This window comes from Argiope bruennichi, chromosome 2 (genome assembly GCF_947563725.1).
Source record: "Argiope bruennichi chromosome 2, qqArgBrue1.1, whole genome shotgun sequence".
NCBI classification, from domain to species: Eukaryota; Metazoa; Arthropoda; class Arachnida; order Araneae; family Araneidae; genus Argiope; species Argiope bruennichi.
In genome coordinates, this window is record NC_079152.1 from 87,421,744 (window position 1) to 87,449,647 (window position 27,904).

Here is a 27,904-nt window from a genome sequence, read left to right on the forward strand (position 1 = left end):
TCGCTAGATGGCAAAATTTGTGCATATAATTTTTGGAAGAAAAAATTCGTAAATTTTGAAATAAATAAATCAAAGTAAGTAAAACTTATTCTAAGGAATGTCCATGAAAGACTTTGAAATTAAAGCAGTGTGTTTTCTAAATATCATCTTTTTACACTCATTTATTCCAAATGAATTATTTTGTTTGTTACTGAATAGCAATAAAAAAACAAATTTTTGAAAGTTCATATTTATTCTGAAAATAAACATAATTCTTTTCTAACTTTTTTACACTTCTGCTATAAACTTGGTAATCCACACTGTACTAATCTGTATCCAGTAATTATTCGACGTTTTCAGCAAAGGAATGGGGAGCATTAATTAAAAAAACAAGTCCTTACATGCTAGTGTCAGTGACCTTCTCACAACTTAAACAATGGGCTGCTGCTCAGGTGTTGAATTGCGTTTTGTAATATTTATTACATATAATATAATTTGCTGTATAATTTATATATTTTATACAATGAACATGAGTTGTTAATCTGGAAGTTCTCTAGTCTAATCTTTGCCGCCTTACTGAAAACATGCATACAAAAATTTAAATTTCGTTTAACCTAAATAAGCAGAATTACTGTGAAAGAAGAATTGTTGCAAAGAGCAGAATTACTGTAAACAAATAAAATAACATAAATAATACATGTGATAAATTACATTTTTCTACGTTTTCAAATTTAATTATTTTTCTCGCAACTTGAATTTAAACATAAATGCTCTTTTGTCTCCGAATTTTTGTTTTCTCCAACTTCTCACAAAAAGCTAATCACTGGAATTTTAACTGTTTAATATCGTCCTAGCCATGCGACATATTTACGCCCTAGCCATACTTTACAGAATTTCAAATTTAGTATATTTTAACGTTTTTAGTTTCCAAATGAGGTAAGTTCTCATGTGGAATGCAAAGAAGAAAAAAAAAAAACTGTATTGTTAACGCTCTTTTTATTATTATTATTATCATCCTCATTGAGGGTACGTCGATATGATCATGGATAAACAATATGTATTCAAAATCATGCCTTATTTTTTTGCCAAATTATTTAAAGAATTATAGAGGGGTGATAACTTATTTCTAAAATGCCTAATTACGAGCGAAGTTCGATAATCAAGTTTCAAGATACTGATATACAAATTATACTAAGAAAATGCTTAATACATTTTTAAAAACCATATACTTTTATTTATTTCTCGACATAATCTCCTGTAAACGCTGAGACGTTTAATCCAGCATGACATTATTTGGAGAACTCTTCATGGTATTATTTTTTTGCCAAATTATTTAAAGAATTATAGAGTGGTGATTTGCAAATTCGCCTGACTTGCAAAGCGTTACCGAAAATTTCCTTAAAAGTCCGAGGAACCTCGGTGTTTGAGTAGAAGTCATCCATGCATCAAGTCCTTGGTCTGTCTCTTTGCTTTTCCAGTTCATCCTTCAAGTATGTCCACACATCTTTAAATTTTTAGCATCAAATTGGCTTCATTTCGGTTTAAAATATTTAACCAATAAACACTCTGTAATTTACAATGAATCTCGCTCTGATCTACTCTTCCAGTTTGCACACCCCTGATAATTTTATACTTTTGAAACGTTACATATTCTGCAATCAGAGACAGCATGTTTGAATCATGGTAGCTTAATTGAGTTTTAATCAAAACGACACTTCAATCTTACTTATTACATTCTTAAACATATTGCATGAGGCAATTTACACCAAAGTTGCGAAAGTGTGGTTTGTACAAAAACCACCTATATCATTATTTTTGAATTAAAAATAACAAATAGAAAATATGATTCAAAGGAATAATTTTCTCACATCTACATTTCGTATTACATATTATACTACATATAACAATCCAAAATAAGGATAGATGCATATAAGATCATAAATGAATATGATACCGAATACTACTGACAATCAAGAATTACTTCCAATTTATGTCCCCGAACATTTCATTTTTTTCAGGCTCGTAAATTTTTCACAGCTACCTCGCGGCACAATCAAAGCTGTCGTCAGAAAATTCGTAGAACTTATTTCTTAAATTGAAATCAATTCCGCGCGACGCAACTTCCATGTTCCATTTAGATGGGTAACTCCCCCTTCCCCACACACTGCTGAAAACGAATAGCGAAAATAAAAGAAAAGAAACAAAACTGTTTCCTGCGCGGCGAATGTTGAATGGAGATGAGTTGTTGATGGAGTTCCCTGGCTAAGTTGTTTGACTCAATAATGCTTTTCAAATGCGGTAGATAAGTGTCTCATCGCCAGTTCTTCTCCTTCAGCCGCAGCAGAAACTGTTACATATATCTGCTTTGAAAAAGAAGGAGCAAAAAAAAGTGAAGCATAAATAAAAAGACAGAAGAAAAAAAAAAGTGGAAAAGATGAAATAGATGAAGGCCGAGACTCGCAAACGTTGAATGATTTAGATCCAACTATTTCAAAATCGTAGCACGAGATGTATTCCCTTTCTTTCCTTCCGCCTCTCTGGAAATGAAATGAATAAGTTAGAGCCGAAAAATGGGAAAAAGAGTGAATGAATGAATATAAAAAATAAAGTTGGGGTGCCCCCCACCCCTTTTTAATGTGAGGAATGTCGCGTTTAATAAAGCGTTGCGGTCGAAATCCGGCAGTGCTTCGCTCCAGTTCTGGTCTCTTCGCGATATAAGCAAACTTATCTTTTCGCATTCCTATCTGTTAGGGAAAAACGAAGACAGCTCTTCTTCATTTTCAACTCAACCCCCCCCCCTCCTGTAGCTCTCTCCCATTCTCAACTTGCGGCTTCGAATTCGAGGGCCCTACGCGACGAAAAAGTTAAAAGTGCATTGATTGGAGTTGGAAATAAAACGTGCAAGACGGATTGGTGCTCTCAAGATAACTGATGGAATTGAAGAGTTCTTCACTTAGGAAATCGAAAAAACGAAAGAGTTTTCTGTCTATCTACATATTTGGCAGTAACCACGAGGAAAAGCTTACATTAATATTTTTCCATGTTTGAAATAAATGAATGGTTATTTCTTTTTGAGATGAATGGAGATATTGGAAATGATGCTTAACTAGGACATCAGTATATTTCATTAAAGATTAACTAATATTGAAAATATTGCTTGGTTATGAAATTGATATTTTTTTTGAAAGAGTGGAATGCGGAAAAGATATCTAATTAATTTCTACCGAATATTTGAGAAGTCATCTTAGAATTTGAAGAAAGTGTTTGGAAAACTAAATCTTCAGAGAAGTTCGTGTTTGTTTGTTCTTTGGAAAAAAGTAAGCAAACATTTTTAATGATGAGATTTTTGTTATCCCTTTAAATGTTTGCATATAAAGCTTTTCCGTCTTGAAATTACTATCAGTTAGTCCTTAGTGTCTAATAAGCTAACTTAGATTATGTAAAGTTCTCTGAAAATTTGTTCACAGAGTCGGATTAACTAATTTGGATTATGATTTTTCTAATGAATAATTCGAAATACTATCTAGAAATTTTTTCCGCAAACAAAAGATACTGCATATATATATATATATATATATATATATATATATATATATATATATATATATATATATATATATACATTTATTACAATCAGCATGCAACATATCTAGATCATTTTACTGCAATACAATATCGCTGTTAGATAAAATATCACATATCAAACGCTCCAAAACATTTGATCGAAGCAAAGCAATATCAGATTCTTTTTTGCCTCTAGATTTTTCATTGTTTTATGTTCCGAAAACAGCGTTATGCTCTTCATTTCATAATCTCGAGACTAACGCTTTCAGACGATTTAATTCGACTAAGGGATAATACATAGTAAAATGTACAAATTTATGAAATTTTTTACTAAGCCTGGACCTTAATTTAAATGCATTTTCTTTCATTCTCTCTTCTATTTTAGCGAAATAAACGTCTTTCTTAACATGAGCAACTCTGTGGAGGATTTAGAACTGATAATATCTACTGATTCCAGTTCTACATCGAAATTCTCTATATTTTGCTTTGCAAAATATTGCGAATTCTACATTTACCCATTCTGGAATTTTGTTTTTGAAGTTATTTGTATAGTAATTTGTGCAATAATTTATGTGAAAATTTTTCTTTTGACAGAAAAATTTTATCTCTATAAATTTAATACTTATCATTAAATGGGATTCATATTTATTCTAATTATTTCCTAAAAATAATATACTTAATAAGTGCAGTTCATTAAAAATGTTGTTAAATATTAACAAAATAGCGTTCCTGTAAAGAATAGTTATATATAAATAATTGAAAATAAAGCTGATGAACCTAAACATTGAATCAAGTTTCAGAACATTAATTATAAGTTGTAAACGTGGAATTAAATAGATATTCATTCATGGAAGCCATTAAATACCTGCTTCGAGAATAGTTCACTTAAAGATTCTAAAAATAATCGATAGAACAAAGCGATGTTTCGATGTTTGCGTTAGCTCGAATTCTTAATTAGATGTAGAGTGTTTTCGCTTTACTGTGCTGAAAGAATTTCTGTTCGTCTAAAAGGTTTAGTTAATTGAGTCAAAATTAGCAGAAAGTGAAATAAATGGGTAATATTTTGCATTATCTTTTGTTTTCATGTGCGGTGTCAAGTTTGAAAGTTAGTTTGTATTGGGTGAACGGTCTCAATAGAATTGGCTGAAATTGTTTATTAAGTATAGAGAAAATATTCATGCATGAAAATATTCAACTTTGCATGATTTCGTTTCTAAGAAAAGTTATGTAATTCTGTATAAGGTATTCAAATACTTGGCGATAAGCTTGAAAAGTTGTTCGTGGGTATCAGGAACAAAATTTGAAATGTGACATGTTCGAGAAAATACGTATACAATAAATACAAATAATTAAACGCAAGGACATTTGAAATTGCCTTTTAAAACATTAAATTGTGTAAACATTAAGTTGCACATTCAGTTAAACGTTTTAAAACATTAAGGCAAAAATTAAATTTGAATCGCTGGAACAAAAGTAACAACTTTGGGATGAAAATGGCGTGCAATCAAAATTTGTGGTTTGATTAAAATCACTCCTAGTTCTGCTTAGAAAAAGATACTAAATGTTCGATTTGACGGCACTCAATGCTTAAATGTCTTCGTAAATTTCCTCCCTGTGTTATCCATAAAGCATTTTCTATTTCAGAACCTGAATTTATGAGGTTCACATTGCATGCACGTTTTTCTACTTTTCACCGTCCAGACAACATTAACAACGCTATATTCCATTAAAATGTCTGCTTGTTTTGATGTCTAACTTGCGTAAAATCCTCAAAGTTTGTCTCCAGAGCACGTGAATACTTTATAAATATGAGAATAAGTTCATTTTTTTAAATAAATTATCGTCTGTTGAAAAATGGCAAAATTGAAATAATACAAACATACGAACGTGCAGAGCTAAATGTTTTTCTTTTGGAAATAAATTGTCTTGAAATTAGCGTTTATTTGTAATTTACATTGTTTAAACTAAGAAATAATTTATGTTAAATTTTATTTTCTTAAAACAAGTTAACATGGGGAGTTATGGATCAAAATCTTCAAAAGCAGTGGATGGCAAATTTTCGATCAAATACTCAAGGGCACCATATATGTATGGGCCTGATGTATATCAAATGATTGCTCACTGGTACGGAAGTTTAGAGAAGGAGGTACCGTCTTATATATTATTGAATCCGCAATGGCCTATTGGTGAGGTATTGGGGCCGGAAGGCTTCAAATTTGAAACTTGGTTCCATCAAAGATCCATTATGCTTATGGATTTTATACGTATCAAATATGGCGGGGAGGATCAAATGTCCTCCTTCCGATGTGGCACTAAAGCTTGGCGAAGAATGTATAAGTTTAATTATTGTCCTTGTCATCCACAGATCAGAATTGCTAGGTTATCCGAAAATGGAACTTTGAAGTATTATTATCTGACTATATTTATAAAAAAAAACGGTGTTTGTCCTTGACTTGCATACGTATCATTTCATTTCGCGAAATTATTCAAAGAAAATTTATCTCTTCATTTGATAAATCGAATCAAGCAAAAGTTACAATCAGAAACGAGTTTAAGAATTACTCCTTGAACTAAACGTCCTAGATGGGTTAATTTATTTCTGGGTATCAGTAAAAACTATTTATAAATAATAAAAATTTGTCATTAGAATTAACTACAAATTTTTATTATTAATTAGTTGATTCCCCATTGATCCGTCTGATATGTGAATGTAAAATATTTATGTACAAATATATTCTTCTGGTAAGTTACAACACTGAATTCTTGGAAGAACAACAACAAGAAAAAAAGAGGCGGAGCTGTGGTGATACCATCCAGATTAAATTAAAAGAAATCGAAATATGTAAATAATTAATAAGCAAATGCCAAAATTGATTAAAACATTAAGACACATCGGAACATTTTCCAAGAAATTTAATTCGATTTACTGCAAATGAAATCTTCTGCGAATTAATTCCTTTACATTTATTTATTTAATAAAACATACAGCGAAACACCGCAAAAAGGGCATATTACCCAAATATTACGGCGCCTTCGATGCGCATATTAAAAGAAAAGGCACCGAATTTTTGACAAAGAAGGCATCGGCGAACCGCATCATTTAATATCTTCCATCTCATCCACAAACGCAATCTGCCGTTATAACCAATGAAAAACCAGATTACGCCTTCGGAAATAAGCAGCGAAATTTTAATGGCAGATCGAAAATTGCATTTACTGTAAATGATGATGATTATGGGTATGAGAGGGAGAAGAAAGTTTTAATTCTGAATTCTTCCCATTATAGCTCCTTCGCCGAAGCACGTAGAGGGTTGGGGGGGGGGTGGAGGAACTTAAGGGAGGGATGCAAGGGAAGGCTTAATAAACGCGTGCATCTTATATTAAAGATAAGGAAGGGGTAATATCAAAACCCTAAGGAAACATTTCCAGCGCAATTTGGACGGAAGATGATCGCGAAAATGAGACGCTCCGAGTCGATGAAAAGTTGTATCGGGACGCATTCTTTCTCGTGGTTTCACATAACGCTCTGTCGTACAGCAGTTTGCTACAAAAGGGCCGCTGTTCTTTTTGGGTGTTGTCATTATCAGTAGCTTACCAGCAATACTACTTCTCCTTTTTAATGAAAGGCGTTAGACGGCGACTTTTCGACAGTTGGGCGAGTTTCCGCTGAAGAGGGCTTTGACTCAGTGCTTTGTCTTTCATCGGGCGCTGATTGAGAGACAGAAGGGCTTTAAAAGCATGCTTGTGCATGGATGGGGTAATGTTTGAAAAGATCGTGATAACTTAGTGTAGACTAAACACCGCCAACACAGAAGGTACCTACGCCCCACCAACAACATTTGCTCACTTTTCATTCGCGCTTCTCTTGTTCTCCATTATGAAATTTATCTCATTAACCTTTTATGAGATAGTAGTACTATCGCTACTTTGTAAATCTCCATAAATTGCCATTTTTTCACATTCTTATGTATGAAATACAGAAGAGGGTTTTATTTTAATCGCCAAAATGTTCAATAGTAAAAAATTTTTTTTGAATTATCAATGCATGTACATAAAATAATCCAGAAATAGAAAAGGTAGATGGATGAAATTTGGTATGTATAGGCTTAACAGTATTATTCGAAAATTTTGTAAAATTTGTCCACAAATATCTATGCATCTGTATGCCCATATGTACGCGATAACTCAATGACCGCAACGAACTAAACTAATAAAATCTAAACGTACTTTTGATATGAAAATTCTATACCTGCGTAAAATATCATTCCATTCCCTTGGTAAGTCAGAAACATTTTCGGGAAAAGTATATTCCATTCTTTTGTAAGCCTTTAATTAAAATGGTAACTTCCTAGCTAATATCGTCTAATATTGTAGTTAATAAATAATTAGCCAATTTTAATAGATTGGATCCAAAAGATTGGACATTGGATTGTAATAGATTGTTATTTAGTTAATTACATAATTTTTATTAGAATAAGTTGTTGTTTTTTTACACAAAATTATATATATGTTAATCTAAAAATTATATCCTTACAAAAATCCTCCCTCATTTTTTTTAAAGTTTTATAAAGGATATATTAAGCAAAAGCATAAAAAATTTTCTTACTTCTTATATGAATCAAAAACATCAATTAAATATGAGTATCGTCATTGATATAAGTTAATTATTATAAAAATAAATCTATTCGTTTGTTTTGGGCCTCTCGGATGATTTTAATTTTAATGTCTGCTTATTTCGCTTAATTGCATTAAATTCCCTTTTAAAAGCGACACTTGTGTTATTTTGAGTTATAGACAGATGATGAGGATGGAACATGAGCCTTCCATTTTCGATCACATCTAATCAGGTGCTTGTTTAATCCTACGAATCTGATCTTCACTGCGACAACGCACGCAGAGAATCTCTGATGAAATCGGTTTTCCAACATGCCTTTGTTTAATGTTGAACGTAAGACTCTGCAATCAGGCCACCTTGACTCGGTCGCCTTCGCTTCGTCTTTTCACCTACATTACTTTGCTAATAATCACGTATAAATCACATGACCTATACATGTGGCTAAATTTTCTCATATTGCATTGCACGTTTTGAATAACATTTCCCATCTAATAACCTACCTATTCAATGAATTAATGCCTAATGTGCATTAATTCATTGTCTGATAATTATATTCTATTAATTTCAGCATCTTAATCTGTTCTACAGTGCTTAAATTCCCATTTTTTTCTTTTTTTACTTTATTCTTATTATTTATAATAATGAAAAGTGGTTTTCATTTCACACACCTCATTGTTAAATATAATATTAAATTATACTCACACAGTTATAATCTGGAAAATGAATCTCTTTCTAGATCTAGAAATCTAGAAAATGACAGAACGTAATGAATAGTTTTAACATTTTATCTCAAAGTATTTACTCGAGTCGATAGTTTGCATATTTAATCACTTAGGAATTTTTTTTTTTTTTAGTTATAAGTGTCAGTTCTGTTTTTGATTAATAATATGTTGATAACTTTAAATACTATATACTTCCAATATATTTAAAATTGCAAATGTGTAGCTATAATTTTTAAAACTTCACTCATAGTTGAATTTTTTTTATTATATATGTTAAGGCCAAAGCCCGAAATTCGGCCAATTCGCGTTTTGGCCAAGAGGTTTGGTCAAAATCCGAATTACTTGCAATTAATATTGTATATTTTACTTTGGCTGGCCATTTCGCGAAATGGCTGGGGATCCTTGGCCAAAGCCCGATGTGATAATGGTAATTTGACCGGTAGGCGGCACATCTGTCACTTCCGGTTTTTAAGAAAAATTTTAAGGGTGATAGTCAGACTTTTTCTGCCCCATAGACCTAATGCTAAATTTTCCAGATTACATTCTCTTCCGAAATATCGATCCATAAAATACGAACTTTTTTACAAGGAAAAGAACAATATTTAGAGTAAATTAAATATAATGACATTTATGTGTAAAATATAAATAAGGACATGTTGTAGGAGAAATTTGAGAGATGGCGTCAACGAAGAAATGTCTTTAAATAATATTAGCAACAAAACTATTTTTTCTTCATATTTGTTTTAATTAGCCTTATATTTCCTATTTGCCTTTGCAAAAAATTTCGTATTTTGTGAAGCGATAATTCGGGAGACAATGTGTTCTGGGATCTTTAACATTAGGTCTATGGAGCAGAAAAAGACTAATGTTCACTCTTAAAGGTAGTTGACAAATTGAGTACTCAATTTGCCTTGGTATTCATACACGATACGAAACGCATTTGCTCAAGATATAATTCGTCATTTTGAAGAGCGCAAATATAATCTTCTTCACGCTATCACATTGTTACAGCATATACGTTCGCTGAATAATTTCTATTATGGCTTTAATATGAGAACAGAATAACACGAGATCATATTTTTATATATTACAAGCTTTTTTTAGATGCCCAGAGGTATTATTTATATTTGAACTCGATTCTGAAACAATTGTACTTAAAAAAAAAACAGTACACAGATGTGCACAGAATTTTAAATACTTCATTTTAAATAATGTGTAAAACAATCTGCTCTTGATTTCTTTCTTCCTACTTTGGCCGATCGTCCCAAGCCACTTCGCGAATTGGCTGGCCAAAGCCCGAAATCAATCAAAGATCGGACATTGGCCGGTAAGTTTACAGCAACGTTGGCCAAAACGCAAATTGGCCGGCCAATTCGCGATCTGGCCAACGTTGATGTAAACTTACCGGCCAATGTCCGATCTTTTCTTTATTTCGGGCTTTGGCTGGCCAATTCGCGAAATGGCTAGGGACGATCGGCCAAAGTAGAAAGAAAGGAATCGAGCAGATTGTTTTACACACTATTAAAAATGAGTACTTCTGTGTACTTTTTTTTTGTAAGTACAATTGTTTCAGAAACGAGTTCAAATATAAGTGACACCTCTGAGTTAAAAATAAGCTTTTAATATATAAAAATATGATCTCGTGTTAGTCTGTTCTCATATTAAAGATATAATAGAAATTATTCAGTGAACGTATATACTGTAACAACGTGATAGCGCGAAGATTAGATTTGCGCCCTTCAAAATGAACGAATTATATCTTGAGCAAAGGGCGTTGCGTATCGTGTATGAATACAAAGGCAAATTGAGTATTCAGTTTTCAATTACCTTTAAGGGTGATTCTTAGTCTTTTTCTGCTCCATGGACCTAATGTTAAAGATCCCACATCACATTGTCACCCGAAATATCGCTTCAAAAAATATGAAATTTTTTGCAAAGGCAAATAGCAAAAATAAGGGCTAATTGAAACAAATATGAAGGACAAATAGTTTTGTTATTAATATCATTTAAGATCATTTCTTTGTTGGCAACATCTGTCGAATTTCCTATACAACATGTCCTTATTTGTATTTTATACATGAATGTCGTTATATTTATTTACCTCTAGTCGCCTTTGGCGACCAGCCGGTTCACCAGTATTAATGATCGTTAAAATTTTCAATTAATGTAATTTGTTCTCTTAGTAGCTTTCTCTGCACAATATTTTTGAGCTTCATATTTTGGTAGTTATATGATTCAGTCGTACTTTTATGTAGGCCTTAAACAGTTCTGTTTCATTGTACTACTTTCCCTAATGTTCTGTCAGTATCCATAAAATTTCTACTTTAAATTAAAGTGGAAATGTTAAACTGCAATCAATATAAAAGCTTTTTATATTTAAGCTAACCATGTCTTTTTTTAAATATGAAAATTGAAATCAGAGTCGTTCGGCAGTGAAATTATATGTGCACTGCAGAATAATTTATATAATAACTTAAAGAATTATTCAACGAAAATTTCTCTGATTCATAGTAAAATTAATTTTTTACTTTCAAAAAGACGATGCAAATAAAAAATATTTTATTTTATTTCAGTCAATAAATTACGAATTATAAATTGTACACAATCCTTTGGTTCCTAGGAATCGTATTCGGCGAAATACTCTTAACACCAACTTTTAAATAAATAAATGTCCTTATCTTTTGCGATGAATCTGACCGATTTATGAAGTTTTTATGCATCAGTTTTAGAACAATCAACATTTTTATAATCACAGGCCAATCACTGTCGAGAAACCCTGCAGAGGATTAGCATATCTTCATTGGGATAGTCGGTGAAATAGTCTAAAATCTCCAGTTTTTATAGAAGAGTGATATTGAAATTTCATAAATCAGTCAGTTTTAGTGATTTATTTAGTAGTTGGTTGATTTTTTATTGAAAATATTGGTGTCTCAAGAATATTTTGTTAAATATGATTCAAAGGGCAGAGGACCTATGTAAAAATTTAAAATTCCTGATTCATCGGAGCATTTATTGACTAAAGTTATATTAAATGTAATTATTTAGTTCCTTTAGATCATTTTGTTAGCAACTGTATGCCCCAAATTAGCTGATGGTCGCTGATTAGAATGATTATCCTAAGTATATTAAACTATGTTTGCCTTAAATTAAATTGTTTTATTGAATTAATAATATAGGTATTGTCAAAGCTCATACAAAACTTTTCCTCCTTTTACTTTTCAGAAAATATCTTTTTTTTTTTTTTTTCATTTTATACAGACACTTGCCGAAAATTATAATTTTGTTTATTAAATTCGCAATAATAGTTGATTTATTTTTTAATTTAAACTTCTATCAATGTGACGGCAACACTTTGATAAAAGCTATTTTTTTTAACTTGACGTGCTCGTGCAGATTAAATTTTAGCATAATTTAATCTAAGCATAATTTATAAATTAAATTTTAAGCTTTAATTAAAAAAAGCTTTAATTTGATGTAAAAATCGATTTTGTGCTGTAATATTTTCTGGTTATAGCAACAAAAAGCCGAAATTAGGCTTAATTTTTAATTAAAATTCTAATTTAAAAATTTTAAAAAATTGCTCCACGGTGCACATTTTTGACCTCCAAGGTATATATATGCCAAATTTGATAACTGTATGTCAAACGGTTTGGACTGTAGAGCGCCACCCCACACACACACACACAATGAGCTTTATTTATAAGTATAGATTATCACATCGGGCTTTGGCCAAGGATTCCCGGTCACTTCGCGAAATGGCCAGCCAAAGTAGAAAATACAATATTAATTGCAAGTATTTCGGACTTTGGCCAAACGTCTTGGCCAGTTCGTGAATTGGCCGTACTTCGGGCTTTGGCCGTAACATATACATTAAACTAATGCAGCATGTATTTTCAAATACTTGAAAAACCAGAGATTATTTCGCTACTCTAAAAATTTAATATTTCAACGCAGATGACTTTAAGTTCTGAACTTCATGTATAACTAGGTTAAAGACTTTGATATCTAACCTTGAACATCCAGTAATAGTGATTAAATTTAGCAACTTAACAAACATAAATTAGTAAATTAATAATATTGATATACCAGGTAAAGGAATTGGTAATTGTGTTTTCAAGAAATAAAGATTAAAATCTGGAAAAAAGTTTTGTTTTGTTCTGTTTCTATTTTTTTTCTCTCTCTTATTTACCTATCCAACTGTTCCAAAATGTATACACAATTCTTTATGCTATACGATGAAGCTAAACATAAAACAGGCCATATTAACGGAAGTAGACGAACAAATTCAAAGAATGCTGCCACTGGTTAAATGTAAAAAAATGACATCTATTATGAATTTATTAAAATCATTGCATTATCTTGAACGTGAAATATGATTTGTACTGTCACGATTTCAATTTACACGGCATTTATGGGCAGCCAGTTTACCACATAAATCGATAACAAATGCTTTATTACGCTCAGTCTGAAGAAACCCAGATTTTCTTAATGTAATTTCAAAAACAAATGAAATCTTGATATGCTTTTGCATATACTTATTCTTATACTAATTAAATTAATTGTTATTTCCACGGTAAGAATAGGGTGGGGCAGATATTTAAAATAGAGTTCAGAGATGCATCAAGAAAATCGCCCCACTTATATCCGAGTCCGCTTTCACGCGTTCGTGTCTATTCGAGGTAGATAACCTGGTACTTTTAACTTAATCTCAGGCGATTTTCGTATGTCGAAACAAACACTCGTGCTTTTACAGAAACCGTGTGGCGATAAAACTCGCCACAAAGTATGCCAAACTAGTCATGGTCGATGCTATCACATAACGGTTGTAGAAAACGGAAATTTCCTTAAGTAAGAATCTTAAGAAGGTTAAGTAAGTATAACTCCATTCATTAAAAATTTGGAAACGTGTAACGTGTTTAGTTTTAAAGCATTTTTTGTTCAGAAAGTCTACTTAGTGTGCCATGCAATACAACCGTCTTGTTTGTTAATAATTGGGATGGCAAACGTTTTTTGAATTGTAATATTTCTTAATGACGGGGTTTTTTTTAAAAGAATTTTCAGAAATTTCTTTATGACTTTCATTACTGTAGAGAGAAAAAAAAACTGATTAAGAAGTAAATAATTATATTTACAATGATCCTGATATAACAAAACAAAAAAAGAGAGATTTTCTTTATATGGATTTTATTTAAAATCTGATAAAAATTTCAGTTTTTGATGTTGAGACCGAATATTTAATTTCGAATTTTAATAGAAATCCTTGTGCTTTCACTTATATTCAGTTTTGCTATGTTATTATACATGTTCGTTATAAGAAACTTGAGTTATTAATCAAATTTTAGATAATTTAATGTAGCCCATTTATGCAGAAAAACTTCTACCGTATTGTTTATAAAGTAAGAATTGTCATATCTGCATTATGGAAAATGGATATTTTAGATGAAATAATTTCCATATATTTAGCTCGAAGTTTAATTTATCTGAATGTTGTAAAAACTTAAACTCAAAACTGCCCTTCTTTTTGTCATGTAGATAATAATTTTTTAATAAAAATTTTAAATTCATTAGATTTTTGATATAATTTTTTTTTTTGAAGTTTTAAAAACACTTTTATCATTGCTGGAAAGATACCTTCATATGCATATTCTGTTAGATTTTTAAAATCACATAAATGAAATAATATATAATCTTTAAATGAAATTATTAAAGAAGAATTTGGAAATGTCAGTTTATTTTATCTTGTAATATTATCAATTTATACAACATCAGTAAATAAAATATGCATATTCTCTTTTGTCGGCCAGCACATTGTCTTGTACAATGAAGTTATTGTACAAGACAATGTCCATTTCCCACTTACAAAAAGGAATGAAACATTCTGAAATTAAATTGGCGGGTCGCATTCAATCTTATCATGTCAAAATGAGTTCGTTATGTTTCAGTGAATTTTTGAGCTTAACCTTGGGTTTAAAGGACGCGTCATTTTGACGCATTTCGAATTTGTTTAGGAAAATTACAAAAACCGTTCCCATTTTTATTTTATCGCTTGTATTGACTTTTATCCGTTTAACTAGGTAAATATATATTAAAGTCTATTTTCCACAGATGTGTGTCAATTTGACAAGGTCATAATGCAAATAAAATTTTTATTAAATTAGTTTTAAACATACAAAAATTACAACAAAAAGAAATGTGAATGCAGTGACTATACCTCGATCTCAATTATCTCAAATTGAAACAAGCCCGATAAGAAACAGTAGAAAGAACGGATCGCAGAATGTAAATTGCGTCAGAGTGCGAAAAGATTTTGAAAATTGCCGTTACTACTACTTCGAGTATTAAAAAATAAAATATTATTTTTTGAATTAGTAATATTATTGTGAAACTCAGCTTTCTACCATTTAGACAAAAGCCCTTAGACATATTTATCATCTAAATATGTCTAGAAGAGGAAATAAAATTTTGAAAAACACAGTCAGTATTAATTATATTGCTTTCTAAGCGGCTGTTTTTCTTTAAATATATGCATTCGTTCATGTGTCAAATTGATGCATGTTCATAGAGATAGATATAAGAAATGTCCCAAAAACCTAGTGTTAATCAAAGACAACCAGGGCCACACTGAGCATAATCACCGCTGTCGTGCAAATATCTAACGAGCACTTTTAAGCAGTGGTGATATTAGGGGGAAATGATTTATGATTAAAAAATGAAATGAAGTCTTATTAACATAAAAATAAAATGAAAAATAAACGTGTTTTTAACTCGGCACTGTAGTGCATTACATCACTTTGTGCATATTGATGGCGTGGAACCTGAAGAGGAAAAAAAAGTAATTTCACTAATATCATTACATAATATAAATTTCTATTAACGCAAATCCAACTGAAATCTATTTTTAAGTAAACATTTCAACATATAATTTTTTTCATGTCTATAATTCTATGAGATTCTATTTATTATTACCAAATAACACGGTGTCTAATATTGAAACATTATGATAAATCCATATTTATACTTCAAATCAAAGTCTAGATTAAAATATGAAACGAAAAATTTTTATATTTAATTGATATCATGGAACATTTCGTGGGAAACTGATAAACAACTTGTTATCATTCAAGTACATCCAGACCGACAAATAAATTCCCCCACTTCACAACTCTTCTTTTAAATTTCTACGAATGCGAGTTATCCAAGCTATATGCATAAACTAACAAATAATAATGAGGATGTTCCGCCTTTAACATCAAAATTCCGATTGTAAACACGAGAAAGCATCGAACCAGAACTCAAGGGAATTAGAATGGAAGTGGTCTGTATCAAGATTTACATTCTTTTCTGGAACATGGGGCGTTAACTGGGCGGCTTAGCGGAAATTCTGGGAATTCCAACAAGAAACGCGAAACCTAAAATATCACCTAAAAAACAGAAACATTCGTCTCTTCTGGGAATATGACGTGGGAAAAAGTTTTGTTTTCATCCTTCATCCTCGATCTGACCCCATCAACCCCCCAACCCAACCCCACATGGAGATTGCTTTAGTTTGTGTAGCAGGTGTTTTCGTTCTCTGTAGACAATACTGGTCTGTGTTAGGTACGGAGTTTGATTTTTCCATCTTGTGTTTGGATTACACTGTTTTGTGACGACGGTTTTGTCTTTTCTTTAAGCTAAATTTGGCAAGCCTTGAAGGGTGTCAGACAAATTTTAAGACGCATCTGTGTTTATCTTCTTTTTTTTTTTTCTTTTTTTTTATGATCATTTGGGAAATAGTCATTCCTTGTTGATGCTGTTTGTTTTTATTTTTTTGCATAATTCAAATCCATTGTTTTGAAATGTTTAGTATTCCTAACTAACTTCAGACTGCCGCTCTTTTTTCTAATATTCTAAAGTTTTTTTTTTTTTTTTGGATTGTATTTTACCGCTTTTTAAGGAATTTTAACCAATAAATATCATTGCACATTTTGTGTTCAAAATCCCGTTTTAGATTTCATTTAATTTATAACTTATAAACAAAGAAGACACAAAAAACGAATTAAACATAAATACAAAGTGAGAGTTGATATAAGATTTGGAAAAAATAATCAATTTGTAATTAATCTGTTAAAAATATGTATCGAGTTATTTTAAATACATTTGTTAATGTTGAAAGTGAGTTTATGTCACAAAAATGAAAGGTCTCTGCGTGTGTGTGCGTGTGTTCTAAATGCATTCATAAATAAAAAATATCACCATTTGAATGTAATATTCCGATACTTCATGTATGGCTTCTATTACAAACATCGAATATAACGGTATTTCAAGGAAAATTGTTAATTTCGATATAGTTTTGAAAGCATTTTGTTTTGCTGTTAGAATTGACTGTAATTAGAGGGCATCTTCCGAAATATTATAACAAGATTTTTGTTTTATTTCTTAGAATCAATGGCTTTAGCCGTATCGGAACTATTTTTATCAAGCAATTTATAGAAAAAAATGCTGTCTAACCGTCCATCTATATTACCTTCTATCTTATAGTAACTTTTTTTAGTACTAAATTCTGTTCTGAAATTTTTTTATGAACGATTTTCACAACACGCAATTGGCATACCATTACGCCAACCTAAAAGCATTATTATGGTAAGATTTGTTATTTGATGGCATTAACTAGTAGATATTTAAAATTGTTCGCTTGAGAACTTTAGCAATACCGAAATTTTCTTTTAAATGTTAAGATTCATTTTTAAAAAATGAAGTTATAAATGAGATACCTAATACAAATTAATAATAAGAGATCAAGTTACATCATGATACAAAGTGCTGTTACATTACTTTAACAAGATTGGTAAAGATTTGGTAATTAATTATGACAATAATTTTCAATATATTGGAAATAAAAATGTCATAAAAAGCATTTTATTGACATTTACTTTCTTAGTTCCTAATTTCAGTGAAATAAAAAAAAAAATTATGTGTGGAAATGGTGTAGTAACTAGAAATATATTAAAAAAATTAATAAATAAAATAATTTTTAACAAAACTTTTAAGAACGTTTTGGAGCATTCCTGTCTATTATTAAGAAAATTGTAAGGAATTTGGATTAAATAACAGTTAAACAATATCGTGTAGTTAATAAATGCTTTAAGTAGACAATCTAAAAATGTTAAACTTTACAATATATTAAAAATATGCTTCATGAATATTGCATTTTTATCACATTACCATGCAAATTGCAAGTCGAGATCATTAAACTTGGGTCAAAGCTCCGCTGAAATTAAAAGCGCTGTTTTGCCTCCAGAACAAAAAATAAGTTGCTTAAGATGGAATGGCATTTAATGTAAATTTTCCTTCTCGTGCTCTGATAAAAACCGAAGGACTGCAATGTCTTTTATCATTCAACTCCTCTGCCACGTTTCTGGTCTCTGCAGAAAAGCTGCCCATACAGGATTCCATTCAAATAATGACTACAGCAGTTGAGGTAAGATTGGCTTTCTACTGGAGATAGACGACACTGCGACACGGGTGGACAGAATATCGATGGTTTATTCCTTTCCCACCCCCTGTTACGTCGCCCCCGAACGCGCCATAGAACGATGCCCCAACGTAAACATCTCGTCCGTCTTGTCTTGCACTGTCTCAGCCGTTTACTCTCCCGTTCCTCGTTCCATTTTATTATTTTTTCCCGCCTTTCCGTATTCGAAGTTTTCTCCCTGCTGCCAATTAACGGAACGGGAGAGGTAAAATAATACTTTCTATCCAGGAATGGATGCAGTTTCGTTTCTTGACATAGAAGCGAAGTGAACTGCTCGCAGCATTTGTTGGTTTTTCTCTAGAAAAATGGTTTCCGTGAGACCATTTAATGGCCCAAGTCCTGCTCTTGCTGATTGGTGGTGGGAAAGGGGATGATGGTTCGTTTTGTTACCACGTTTTAAAACTAGGGATACGAGGTACTTTAATTGGAGTACCGTTTATCATAGAAGAAGATCTTCGGAGAAAAATGTTTGTTTGGTTAATTATATTTTCGGGAGGGAGAGGGGAAATAATAGCTTCTATCCACAGCAGGAAATTAATTTCAAATTCGGTATTAAATAACAGAGTGTTCTCTTGCCATGCCTATTAAAGTGCACCTTCTTTGTCTCCTGCACGCGCTCTTTTTAACGAGAATATACTTTTTTTTTTTTTTAAAGATTTTAGATATGCTTACATGATTAAAATTTGTTTCGTTGAGGGGAAAATATTTTGTAAATACAGTAATTGCGTAAAGTTTTAGTAGGAAATTCTAGAAAAGCATGATTTTTTTCCCCGTGATCATATTCTAATGAGGTAGCAGATAACCAAAAGCGAAAGAGCAAACAACTCTGAAGGAAAACAACAGGAAAAAGATAGGAATATGAATATATTTCAGTAGTTTGTTACCAAAAGCTAATATCAATAAAATGTTAGCTAACTAGTAGGTTTAATATTATTTATTTAACTTTCTCGTACATGAAATCTAGAAAGGTGAAAATACTGTAATTGTTAAATAATTTTACTTGGAGATCTGAATACATCACCAATTTTCGATCTCTCCAAGTCAATGAGGGGGACGGAAGAATGGGGCTACGTCTATTTGCCTCTGAATTTAACATCTCACAGTCAAAATAAGTTAGATAGATGGCTTTTAGTTTGCCACCTTTCAATCAACACAATAGATTTCTACGAAATGTTGAGCTAATCAGCCAGTGGGAATTAAGTCTTTTCTTACGCATGTGAATGTGATGATTCAAAAAGGCGACAAGATAGGTGAGTTAATATTTGAAACCAATCTTGCCACCGAAATTATAAATTTAAGTCTAACTTCGGACCAATCTTTCCAAAAATTGTCTTTCTATTGCTCTGTTTATTCACATGCTTATGAATGTGAACGTTAAAAACGTACAAGCCTAAATAAATGGAATTTAACATGTGGTCATTTCAAATTTCTTTATTTCAAAAGTAACTTTTATACAAGGATAGTAATTATTTTCAAATTTTTAATGACCGTACTCGACTACTTAGCAGTATGTAATGATACACTGTACAGTTTTTTTCTCGTAGTAGTGAATTCATTTGTCAGTTTTTACAATAACTGTGTTTATTTAAATTTTAAGGCTGATGTCTAACCCGTATTCATTTAATGCTCATTTTAATATTTATTTGTCGAAAACAATATTAGATTTTGCTATGGCAAAAGATTTTTTAATTGAATTAGATATTAAACATACAACATTTAAATTTTTAATGATATATTTTTAAATACCAGTTTCAATGTTTGGATAACATATTCTGAAGAAAATTCAATTTTAAATCTTTACTAGTGTTACACTAAAGAAAACGATGCAAAAAATTAATAACTTTTACTGAATGAAATTTTTTCATGTTGTTTGTTTGGATATAGAGTTATGTGATAATTTAAACGCTTATAATATTTTTGCATTTGATAACAAATATTCTTATTACTATTCACTTTTTCATTATCTAGGGGAAAATATAATCCAAATGTCTAATAGTTTTCAAATGTCTAATAGTTTCAATTGAGAAATAATTTTTATCTGCAATGTGTAAGAAAGACTCTTACTAATTGAAGCGATTTGCTTGACAGTCACGAGTGTACCGAATTTTCATATTTTAAAAATTACAAACCGAGATAAAATCTGATAGTTATAAATTATTAGATCTTATTTTTTACTATAAATGAAATTATTGTAAGATAAAATGCATCTGTAATATTTAATTTTAATTCGCAAGATACTAGTAATATCTCTGATATTTTAATTTATAATTCAGTGCTAAAATGATTTCTAATCCGTAAATGTATCATAAGAAACTACATTGAATCAAATCCGTAGTACATTTACAAAACCTAATGCATTATCTAATTAGAACCGCAAATAAAATGAACTTCCTAGAGATTAAGCTCATTTTTTTACTTAGCATTTTCATTACAAAATCTCAATGAAAGAATAACACTTTAAAATCAGAAATTAGATTAAATGCATAAAAGAAGCAAACAAAAAATATAAATGGTAATAAAAGAAACTAAACGCTTTTATTACTTGTAACAAAATTCATCGCTGATCCAATTCATAATCATTTTAAAAATTCTCTTTCTTGCGCAAGAATTCAAAAAATTTCTCTCCATACAGAACCTACAAATCCTCTAAATCTGATAAAAGTTCCGAACAAAGGCAACTTCCAAATAGTTAAGGAACGTTCTCTCGCATTAACGTTAAAAAACGCTGAGAGTTGGAAAGTAAATTTCTCTTCTGTATTAGCAGAAGACTCTGCTGTCTTTACGTTGCAGCACTCTTTATAAAAATATCTTTCCTTTTCTTACACTTTTCAAGTTAACTATTAAAGAGATGGTATGAAAGAGAAAGAAAGTGGAAAAAAAGCGCAATGATATGGTTTTCTTACTTTCCTTTTGTTTGTAAAAAATGCATTCAACTCCACGTCCATGTCTGCAAAACATATTACTCCACCTCCCAGTGGAGACGAGAGATTCGTTCTCAGATCTATTCTCCGAGGAAAAAGCCTTTACCGAAGGAAAGGGAACGTATGAAGGATCTTTTATACGTGTTCAAACGAGGAACGTGGAAAAAATTTATCAAGAGAGGGAAAATTGTCTTATCGAAATTCAAGCAGAGTTTAAAAATTTAATCGAGGAAATTGCTGTGAGCACTTAAGGTGGCGTTTGGATCAAAGGAATAAAGAAATTTGTTGTGGAAGAGGATGCTTTTTTTTTGTCTTCTTTTGTGCCAATTTTTAGTCGAAACTCGGTGGCAAATCAAGTTGATTTGTTACTGATTAGCTTTGTTGGTACCATGGGTAACTTGAAATTAACTAAATGGAAACTCAAGAGATTTTCTTTTAAGGAATTTAAAATGTATGCAACGGCCTTGATTCTAAGTAATTCGATCCATTTTTTTATGAAATATATGATATAGCTATTTTTTTCCATGAAAAATTAGTGATATAAATATTTAATATTAATTAAGGACTTACCTTAAATTAACAGTAATACTGAAAATGACTTGGGTAATATTATAACAAACACATTTAAAAAAAACTTATTCGATATGTCTCTAATACTGCAACCCTAAAAAAGATTATATATAATATGTAAATTACAGCCAGTTATTCCGTTACCACAGAACTAAACCATATAAACAGGGATTATTGTGACTGGCTGTTATGCAGAAATTTAGATAGTAAATAAGTATAAGAAAATAATGGCTAACCGAAGTTTAAAGAATATTCAAACTGTTGTTAAAAGGCTAGAAATCTTTTCCGTTATTTCTTTTAATATTTTTAAATTTCCAGAGCATTGTAATATTGTGTTACAATTACTGTCCATAAAGAGTCTTCCATACTTTGAGTTCGACATATTCTGTTATGTAGTGCTGGATTGAGCCAATTTTCCCACCCATACGTGTGTTTTCTTGCATCGTTCTGAATCGGTAGAAGTATTCAGGAAATCTTCCATGTCCCAATATAATTTGCACTATCATCGGGTGAAATATTTTGTTTATAATTTTTGGTTCCGGTATAAATTCATATATTATGCGTCCTTTGCATGACATTATCCATTTATCCTGCCTTTTGAGTTTGTAATGCAAGTGTGTAATAATTTGTTTATGTTTTGTATTGCTTTAAAGTACAAATTACTGCAATACAAAAGGTGGGAGAATGTTGCCACTCATTTTATATTTCGCACTTCCTGTTGTCTTTTCTAATTATGTAACTTGTTATTCAGCTAGCGATACTGGCAATGGAAGAGGAATTAGTGTAGAATTTCATCCATGTTTACGTTTTTGATATAGTTCCTGTATATAATGTAAAATAAATAGTTTATAGATAAAAGATCGTCTTCAGTCACAACACTGCCGCTGCATATTTATCTCACTTCTAATTTTCTTCTTTAACATTTAGAATGATTTGGGGCTTATAATATCCATTTGGACTGTCTGTGCAACCTCTTTCGCATATTCTCTCGTTTCCGCATATTCCGATGTGAGCCTTAATCCAGTTTAATCTAATCCATTAGTTCTCTTTAACCTTTTTCAAGTTTTTAATTTCCTGAAAGCCGACTTCCGGGAAGAAAATTTAACTCCAATATTTGAAACTACTCAACCTGATTTTTGCTACTTCCGAGGATTTCGTCTAAATACATATCTGAAGAAAACGCCACACTAATTCTTAATAACTCATAAGTTTTAGACAGAAACAAGTGTTTCTCCAGCGGCACAGTGCGCACCTGTCGTCGCAAGCTAGTCTTTTCAGCTGCCATGAGAGCTACTTTATCTGATAGATAGCATACTACGGAATTTCACTATCTCTGGCTGCCAGCCATATGTAATGATTTGAATACCTGAAACCCTACAAAAAAAAATTCTTTGTGATAATCTCAAAAATATAAGGACGTGACACTACTTCAAGTAGGAGCATTCATTTCATTAAGGTCTGGAGGATCAACTAAATTTTTTTTCTTTGGTGGTTCCTGAAATTGAATTTTTTTATGCGATAGATAGAAACTGAAATTATTTTGGCATGAATTATTTCATTTTCTGTTTCTTTAATCATAAAATTAATGATATAAGAAGGGACAGGGATAAGAAGGGAAGTAGGTACTGGGGGTGGGGGAGTTAACGGGAATATTGAAGTTACCGGCGCCAATCTCAGGGGACACCCAGAGACTTTTATATGACTTTTTAAGACAAAAATAATGAGTAGACGAAGAAATAATACTATTCCCTGTGCATATGTCAGTCACAGACAGATGATGATGGGGGTAAAACGATGATAAAATACTTTTGGCGCTTATTACTGTTGCATCGCCACAGATCAGAACTATTCAAAATCAGCTACTGGATTTTATGATTATTTCATATATATATATTATAAATATATGTATTCGATTATTTTTAAAAAGTTAACAAAGAAACGTATATACCAATGCATTTGTGAAAACTTTAATCCTAAAAAAACGCAACATAAAGTGATTTTTGCATTTGAAAGTTTGATTTCTAACCGTTAAAATCAAAGCTGTTGAATTAGAATTTATACAACTTTTTTTTCATTTTTTGCTTTACAATTGCCAAAAATCGGGCACCTCTACCCTCTTTGTTTATTTTCAATAAATTGTAGTATTGTAAAAATTGTATCATCAGGCTGTAAAATGTAATTGCACAAGCTTGTGTATTGTATCAGACAAGCCAAATTTTTTGTTACCCATTTGAATGGCATACTGCTGCATTTGTCAATTTTTTTTTCGAATAACGACATTTGACTATGACGTTATTCGAAAAAATCGTATACCTCTCTCGCTCTTTTTTTTTTCAATAAATTGTAGTAATGTAAAAGTTGTAACAACGGGCTATAAGATGTTAATTACCGGTGCATGCGCATTTTATCAAATAGGCCAAAGTTTTGTTACCCATTTGAACGACACAGTGTTACAGTTGCCCTGTGATTATGACGTGAAACCCTTAGAGTTAATTAAATGAATAGCTACTGTACTTTTCATTGTATTGTAAGCTGTTTTTATTTTTAAATATCAATAGATTAAACATAAAATATTTCTCGAGAGAAAAAAAAAATGTTTGATGGCATTTCTTCATTTTTTTTTTACCTTTGCTAATGACAAAAAAAAAAAAAAAAAAAAAAAAATCAATTATTAAAGAACCGAAAAGCACTTCCCAGATTTCTTTCTGAAGAATTTTGAGAGACAAAGTAATCTCTGAAACATTCCATTTGCACAGATGTTCTTATTTTACCGACTTTCTTTTCGATCAAAACTGCTCCGAGACATCTGCGAAACATTATGAGAAATCCGGAACTTCCTAACCGAGAGATAATTCGCTGAATGAGTATCCATCTCACCTTTGACCCCAAGCGTATGTCTCACCTGCCCCAATTATTACTTACGTCAGCTGACTTCAATAACTAATGGCGATAGAACTCGAATTAAACGAGACTGAGAAATAGATTTGGAGCGCACGGGAACGGTGACTTTCGCCAACAAGTACATGGACCTAACTTCTTTTGTAAGTCACGAACTTGTGATCACGAACAAAGGGACAGACCAGACGAGGCGATTAATTTGCCTCTCGACCCCCTTTTCCAAAGAAGGAGGGATGCGATTCCCCTTGGGGAGGTTATGATTTCCACTTCTTCAGGGTTGGGGGAGGGGGAAGAGGTAGATCCCCGTATCGGCTCTCCAGATTGATGGTCTGGGGTAAGGAGAGATTCCGGATTCTGGAAGTCCAAGCAAGTCTCGAAGAGCCATTTTGGGCACGCCGCCCTAAGGTACCTGGGAAGCAGGAATTTTGGGCAATTGAGGTAATTGATTTTTTTTAATCAAAGTTCTTTTCGATTAGAAATGCATATTGTTTAAAGGCTTAATGAATTCCTAAAAATTATAGTTTTAAAATATATGTAAAAGTGATTAATTCAAAAAATTCCACAGTTCAAACAGTTTATAGGCATCGTTTATGGCAACAGTGAAAATCTTTCTTCAATCATTTTTATGGGGAAAAATGCGTAGAGAAAAATAACGTTGTGATATTGTTCAACAAAGAAAAAGGTATCATAAATATCATGTAACATATATAAAATAAATCCAATGGAATCTGTAACTTTAAGGACTTTAGAGAAAAGTTAATGAATGTAATTAAAAAAAAAATTGGAAGCAGAATTTTAATAGCTAAAAAGAATTATTTTAAATTTTGAAGGATGTTCATAAATTTTAATTGATAGTTGATAATATAAATAAATGAAGTAAAATTATCATTTTCAACCAATAGTTTTTAATTTTTAGAAAAATGTAGATCTTTCAGCTGCTTGTTAATTTTTTTAAAACTTTTTTTAAATGAGCTAATTTTAAATTATTCCTATGAATTTTCTTGGATATGAATGTTAAAACTCTATATTTTTGAGCCGTTTAAAATTGTATTTTTTGCGACGAATTTTGAAAGTATTACACAATATCCTGCTCCGCCTGAACGACGGTTTAAAATTAATAAAAACTCTATTAGTCAAGAAGGCGTTTCGATAGTTAAGCATGTTGTATTAACGCCTTCATCGTACTTGATTTGAATACAAAGTTGCGCCGTCATGGGTGGTACAACTATTCAGTAGTCTTCATTGTTTTTCACTAGAAAAAAAAATGTATGAGCATGTAAAAGTATTAAATCAAATAAAGCTTGCACCCAGTCTTCGAAAAAAAAACGCATATATTTTTGATGTTTTTTTTCAGATAAATATATAGTGAATAGCCGAAAATATACCGTTATCCAGCTTGATAGTTAATTGCTATGCAGTCAAAGATAAGCATGCATTTTCTGTTGTAAAAAATGTTTTAAATGATGAAGTATGAATCAATAATATCATAATAATCAATAATTCTGCCACTAAAAAAATGTTGAATCCGTTTAGACATATTTAATAAAACATTCTTGATCCATTAACGTTAAAAAAATTCCTCTCTTCTGTGACTAAAATTGACTAAGTTATAAAACTTCGAACATTTCTATTTTATAAAATCTAATATTATATCTCTAAATTATTAATCTATCAATTTTGAACATCTCTATTGAATATTCTATTTTATATATCTCTATTATCTCTATTTAATATATGATTTTATGCACACCTTATTCTGGCAGAAGATCCTTCCTTCAATTGACGCTTCGAGGAAGCGGCAGCCGTTGATTGGCATAAAGAAATAAAATTATACAGCCTGTATAAATATTACAGGCTACAAACTTATTCCAGTTTTTTTTTTTTTTTTTGGAGTCGAAAGTAGCATTTATGCTCTGTGTATTTAAACATATTGGATTAAACCTTCCAAGGCCTTGGAAAGTATACTTCCCACCAAACTCATCAATCTTGGCAAGTAGTTACGTAGATTGGCTTAAGTTCTCTCAAATTTATTCCATAAAGCAAAACCCTAGATGTTTCAGTTTCTTTTTTTCACACGAAAAGATGTATTTTGATTAGTTAATTAGTTATTGATTAACCAAAATAGTTAAAGAATCAAACTACAAGTAGTTGCTACAAAACCTGCTTTATAAAATAAACGGGGTTAGAATTTTTTAGTTTATGAGAAAACCATGTTTCTCATAAACTAACTCAGTTTATGTATCACCTGTTTATTCTCGGAACAATTAAAGTTCAAAATTCTTTAAGAATCTAGAAGATTCTTGAAAAAATATTTACATTTTTTTTATGCTGTGTTTCGTTAATAGCATTGACTAAGAAAAAAACGAATCGAACATAAATTTCAACTTTAAACAGCACATTTAGCTCAGCATATGTTTAACATATATATTTTCCATATGGAAAACTATAATTTAATAAAGTATAACGGTATCATATATATAATTTGTGAATGCAAGGAATTATTATCAATATCAGATGGTGATATTAGTTATAAAAGTCAGGTATACCCAAAGTAAAACATATAAACATTATTTTTTAAATTTTAAATGCCTTCTTCGATACCTTTTCAAGTTATATCTTTATTTTAATATAATGTTTGTAGGCTAAGTTTAACACTTGCGTAGTTTAAAGTTAGGAAAAAAAAATAAAAAATTTCTCAAGAAAGTTGATAAAAATGGCATCACTTTGTTATTTTAAAATCTCTCGCACTTTCCTTAGTGATGCCGCTTATGAATTATTATGTCTAAAATATTCAACTTCGATGTTTTGAAATATATCTGAAATATTCCAAGCTACTTTTTATGTAAAAAAAAAGAAAGAAAATATATAAAGGGTGAGAAAGGTACCTTCAGCTGTTATTTTACTAGGAATGTTAAAAGAATTTTCTTTTATTCTGTAATTATTATTTTAATTTTGAAAAGAAATGGGTTTTAAAAAAGGTAAACGAATTCTATCCTTAAATGGAAAAATAATTATTGCAACAGGCGAAATTTTTGTCTCGGGATAAAATAAACTATTTATTCAGCTCATAAAGTTTCAGCATAAAATTGTATTTCATATAATTCGCTTCAGTAATTTTTACGAA

General features: G+C 30.9%; 1 protein-coding gene across 2 annotated transcripts in view; it reads left to right on the forward strand.

Moving 5' to 3' along the window:
- The window catches only part of LOC129991361 (plexin-B-like), a 454,065-nt gene that overhangs the window by 219,051 nt on the left and 207,110 nt on the right, over positions 1-27,904 (forward strand). The window contains exon 1 of one of the 2 annotated variants that reach the window (XM_056098227.1): positions 25,203-25,218. The exons of the other annotated variant lie outside the window; for it this stretch is intronic. The gene's annotated coding sequence lies outside the window, so the exon portion shown is untranslated. Of the gene's footprint in view, positions 1-25,202; positions 25,219-27,904 lie in introns of those variants that run through there. 2 annotated transcript variants of the gene reach the window in all.